Below are 5,928 nucleotides of genomic sequence, written 5' to 3' on the forward strand. Positions count from 1 at the left end.
AGTCAAAATCTGCAGAAAATAAATATGTCTTTTCAGCCAGGTCTCACAGATAGAAAAGGAATAAAATTCTGATTTAAATAGGTCATCATACTTTCTCTTCTTGCATGTTCTGCCTCATTTACTACTTCCTTCCAATATTTCTGAAAATTAGTCTGGGCCTCAGCTTAAAACACTTTCCATCGATATCCCATTTTCCACAGGATGAAGTAAGTGTCTCCTATCCATTTTCTTCTGAAAAAAAGAAGTCAAAGGAAATTTGCAAGTGAGTGAATGAAGATTATTACTTGGCCACATGGTTTGATTCAATTTACACTCTTGAGTTTCGACTCATGCAGTACCTGATGACTGCTAGCAGCTTGCTGTGCTTAACTGGAACCTGCCCTGTGCATTACATAAATGTTTGCTGGTATTGTTGAAGCACACACTGAGGAACCCATGTTTCATTTGTGCTCAGGAAATGAACACCATTCCTTCCCCAGCAGGACCCTTTCTGACGTCTTCCCACCAGTCTCAGTCCTTTCTCTGCCCCCCACCCCTACATCTCCTCATTTCTTACCAAAGAATCAGTCAGGGGAAAGGGATCATTTGGGAGGTCTGCACTCTAGCCTGCTCAAAGCAGGATCAACCCTGAATTCAGACCATGTTCCTCAGGGCTTTATCCATTAGGGTGTTGGAAATCTGTAAGAACAGATTTTTCACAGCCCCTCTGGGCAACCTGCTTCAGTGGTTGACTGTCCCCATGGTGTGACTCTTCACTCAATTCCTGTTGAGATTTTGGCTAACACACAGCTCGTGCTAAGGCCTGATGTCTGGTAGGATAGTGCCATTAGGTGAAAACAAAGGCAACATGTAGGCAGGACATGGTGGCCAGAAAGAGCTAAAGGTCATTATGCAGCCATTACTACCTGCAGCTTGCTGTCTCCTGCAGCCATCATCCTTGCATATTGGTTGTCTGGCAGTTTCTTTATAATCTGCTAACTCATAGAAAGGATGTAGACCAAACTTCCAAGCTGGAAGGTATGAATATGTCCACTTACCCCAAAAGTTTTTGAAGAAGATTCAACAGCAGCTGAACTGCTGAGGTTTTCATGCTTCCCAGTGTGATACAGGCCTGCATTGTGATGGAGAAGGAAGGATGAGTGCTCTCCCCATTGGACAGGTAACTCTTTTGCTATAGTTGCACGACTTACAAGTTATAAGTTGTAAGCTATGAATTAGAGAGCTTGTGAGTTAGAAACCTCATGACTTAAGTGATGAATTAGTGAATTCATATGTTAGCCTAGTCTGTACAAAGGGGATTGAACCCTTGTTTATCATGTTTATTTTCTTCCAATGAGCTTATAAAATGATGTTTAATTTACAGAGTATGTTGACCTATAAATTTGAGAGATCTAAATGGATTGTGACACCATGGTAATAATGTTTTTCCTTATGTCAAGTATGAGCTTCCCAGTTTGATTTGTGCCCATTGTCTCTTGTAACACCACTGTGGACCTCTCAAAGGGTATGATTCTATTATCTTGACAACCTCCTAACTGAGGTTAGGCTCTATTAGGACCCCCCCAAACTTCTTCTTCAGGCTGGACAAACCCATTTCTGTCAGCCCCTCCTCGTAGGGCAGGCGTGTGCTCCACCTCAACCACCCCCTTGAATTACAAATGGATTCCCTCAAGTTTCTCACTGTCCTTCTTGTATTTGGGGTGTAGTGTGTCCAAACCTGGATGCAGGATCCCAAATACACTCTGAAGGGTGCCATGAAAAGGGCAATAATGCCTTCCCTTGATTAACAGGTGACACTCCTGTTAATGCAGAGCAGTATGCTATTAGCCATCATCTCTGACAGGGTTCACAGCGGGCTTGTGTTTAGCTTGTGCTCCCCCAGGAACCCTTGGCCCTTTTCCACAAAGTTTCTGTCTTTGCCAAACCTCACTTAGTTCCCAGGCTTTTCACAGCCAGTCCATTTCATGTCCTTGCACTTCTCCCCACCTCACAAGCAATCAAATCCTAGTTAGGGTCTCTCCAGTTTCTGCAGTCCAGCTCCAAAGCTGGTTTGATTCCCCCATCACCCCTAAGCTCTACGTAACCTGTAAATTCCATTAGCTCCTTTCTACATCAAATATTTAACTACTCTCTTCCTTGTGTTTGCATCAACTTCCTTCTCACTGCTGCTTGGACAGACCTTGAAGAACAACCTTCCATCTTACTGATGCTGGTAATCTATGGACTCAACCAAGAGACAAAACCGCTGGGAACATTTTCCTCTCCCTTTTGAAAGGCCCATAGAGATAGAATATGCTTAACATGGGAAAGCATAAAATATTCTCCAAAAGCATACACCTTGTCAAAGGATGAGTACACAAGGAAGAAAGGAAGAAAGAAAGAAAACTGATCAAAACAAAGCAAAACCCACATTACACATATTTCTTCTGTCAAAGCGTAGAGCCTCTAGATCTTTCCAAAGAAAAAGTAGCCAGATCACCAAAATAAAATCCAAACAATGCATTTTCCCTACCCTTATATTCAGAAGAGTAGAACTTTGAGGGTTGAAGTTATTCAAGATGATTCAGCCTAAGACAGAAACCAGAGATATAGAAAATCCCAGCTCCAGTGGTGTAAACTTGGCAAAACTATGGGACAACTTACTATAGCAAATGCTGAACAATTCAAGAAACACTCAGAGGCAGGAGAGCCATGTGATGAGTATACTCTGTATGTCGGTAGGGTGTGTGACTGCACATTATGTAACAGGCATATTTTCATTTTTAAGATACAAACTACATATTTCAAAACACATATCTGACAACTGCACATTATTAAGAAAAGAAAGAATGACACAAGCTCATACTTTCTGTGAAAATGTACTGGAAAGAAAATGTTCAAGTCCCTTATGTTTGCCATGATGCCACTTCATATCACATGAAAAAGAACCAGAGTATTCACATAGTTTATTGCATTTGCAGAAACTTAGCTTAAATGCTAGATATCCCTGATAAGAATGTAAAATATAGTATGAACCAACTAGATATTACTTATTGCCTATCACACTTCTTTAAATAACATCTATCAAATGCAGAAAGTTTCAGTAACTCCCATTAACTGAAGCATAAGCATGATTGTGGTCTGGATGCACTTTACTACCTCATGTATCACCAGTTTGTTAGCAGAACCTTCAGGAATGAGATATTCTCCTTTTCTTCCTGCTTTGGTCAGAAAATGCTTATCTGTTAAAACTCAACTTTGTGCGGAAGCAGATTAATTTTGAGAAGGTAAGTTTTCTCATGAAGCCAGCAGAAAACTAACCCAACAACAACAAAATTGCCAGCTTTGTCAGTTGAAATATCTGAGCAGTCTGTCAGCTTGCACTCTGCACAAATGTGGGAGTTCTCATGGTTCACATTTTTTTTTTGTGAAGAAACTCAAGACTCAGCTTCATCCTGATAAAGGAAGGGAACACTTTGAAATCTTTTCTCTTAGAAGAAAAAAGTTTTCCTCCAAGCCTCACCATACCCCAAACACTTTCCTAAATTCTGCAGAAGGAAGAAATACAATGAGGAAAAAAGGGTGGTGGTGACAATTGATTTAGATGTACAGAATTTTTGCTATGTGCTCTATATTTAAAATATTACACTATTTTTGTTTATATCAAAGCTACACCTTCTAAGGTGTCAAGAATCTTCAGAATTGGCTAAAGCTAAGCACACAGAAGCTCACTGAAACCACTGGGGAAACTTACATACCAGAAGTTAAATTTGCAAGTTTAGCCATTCAGTCCCTGGGAAAACAAGAGTAACTTTTTTTTTTTTTTTCTATAATCAGACAATATTGAAGTCAACAAGCTTCTGATTACAGATTCTGGGCATTTCTTTAATGTGTCAGTAATAACAGATAACTATCTACATGCTAATAATTATTTTATCTACATGCAGCTTCAGACAACTGTTGGCTAAACTGAGGGTTCCTGTAGAGGATTTAAAATGCCTTTTTTTGCAAACTTATCACATCAAAGTTTAATAATAATAATAATAATAATAATAATAATAATAATAATAATAATAATAATAATAATAATAATAATAATAATAATAATACCATCTAAGGAACCTGAAGGTGCACAAGTCCATAGGACCTGATGAGATGCATCCATGGGTCCTGACAGAACTGGCAGATGAAGTTGCCAAGCCACTGTCTACCATATTTGAGAAGTTATGGCAGTCTGATGAGGTCCCCACTGACTGGAAAAGGGGAAACATAACCCCCATTTTTCAAATGGGAAATAAGGAAGATCCAGGGAACTACAGGTCAGTCAATCTCACCTCTGTGCCTGGCAAGGTCATGGAGCAGATTCTGCTGGAAACCAAGCTAAGGCACATGGAAAATAAGGAGGTGATTGGTAAGAGCCAACACAGCTTCACTGAGGGCAAATCATGCTTGACCAATTTGGTGGCCTTCTACAACAGGGTTGCAGCGCTGGTGGATAAGGGATGAGCAACTGATGTCATTTACCTGGACTTGTACAAAGCATTAGACACTGTCCCACATGGTATCCTTGTCTCTAAACTAGAGAGACATGGATTTGATGGAGGGACCACTCGGTGGAAGAGTTCATTCAAAGAGTTGCGGCTCAATGTCCAAGTGGAGACTGGTCATGAGTGGCATTCCTCAGAGGTCAGTATTGGGATCAGCCCTGTTTAACATCTTTGTCAGCGACATGGACAGTGGGATTGCATGCACCTTCAGCAAGTTCACCAATGACACCAAGCTGTGTGGTGCAGTCAACATATTGGAGGGAAGGGATGCCATCCAGAGGGACCTTGAGGGGCTGGAGAGGTGGGCCCGTGCAAACCTCATGACGTTCAACCAGGCCAGGTGCAAGGTCTTGCACATGAGTCGGGGCAATCCCAAGCACAAATACAGACTGGCTGGAAAATGGATTGTGAGCAGCCCTGAGAAGAAGGACTTGGGAGTGCTGGTGGATGAGAAGATTGACATGAGCCGACAATGTGCACTTAAAGCCCAGAAAACCAACCGCATCCTGGGCTGCATCAAAAGAAGCGTGACCAGCAGGTCAGGGAAGGCGATTCTCCCCTCTACTCTGCTCTTGTGAGACCCTACCTGGAGTACTGTGTCCAGTTCTGGAGCCCCCAACATAAAAAGAACATGGACCTGTTGGAGCCAGTCCAGACGAGGGCCATGAAGATGATCAGAGGGCTCAAGCACCTTTCCTGTGAGTACAGGCTGAGAGAGTTGGAGTTGTCCAGCCTGGAGAAGAGAAGGCTCTGGGGAGACCTTACAGCAGCCTTCCAGTACCTAAAGGGGGCTTATAGGAAAGATGAGGAGAAACTCTTTAGCAGGACCTGTTGTGACAGGACAAGGGGTAATGGTTTTAACCTAGAAGAAGGTAGATTCACACTGAACATAGGAAAAAATTTTTACAGTGAGAGTGATGGAACACTGGAATAGGTTGCCTAGAGAGATGGTGGATGCCCCATCCCTGGAAACATTCAAGGCCAGGTTGGATGGGGCTCTGAGCAACGTGATCTAGTTGGAGATGTCCCTGTTCCTTGCAGGGGGAGGTTGGACCAGAAGACCTTTAAATGTCCCTTCCAACTCAAACTATTTCATGATTCTATGATTTTAAGAAGAAGCAGTAGCAGCAGCTTTGGCTCCAGGACACATAAATAAATAAATTTGTATAAGGAGGACTTCCAGACATTTTGAAACTGTGGTTAAGCTTTATAAAAATCCCAGTGTGGTAAATGGAATTACTTGTTTCATTAGTTTACCATAGTCTGTAATTCCTAGCTCCAGTTCTCTTTTATTTGTTGTCTGTCACCATGAGAATGCACAGAAATCAGTACAATTTATAAAAACAGACAAGGAGACTGCAATATACAAAGCATCTTTTCTTTACTAAATGAGCTTATGTGA

Source organism: Chlamydotis macqueenii, chromosome 1, assembly GCF_036417535.1.
Source record: "Chlamydotis macqueenii isolate bChlMac1 chromosome 1, bChlMac1.mat, whole genome shotgun sequence".
Lineage (NCBI taxonomy): Eukaryota > Metazoa > Chordata > Aves > Otidiformes > Otididae > Chlamydotis > Chlamydotis macqueenii.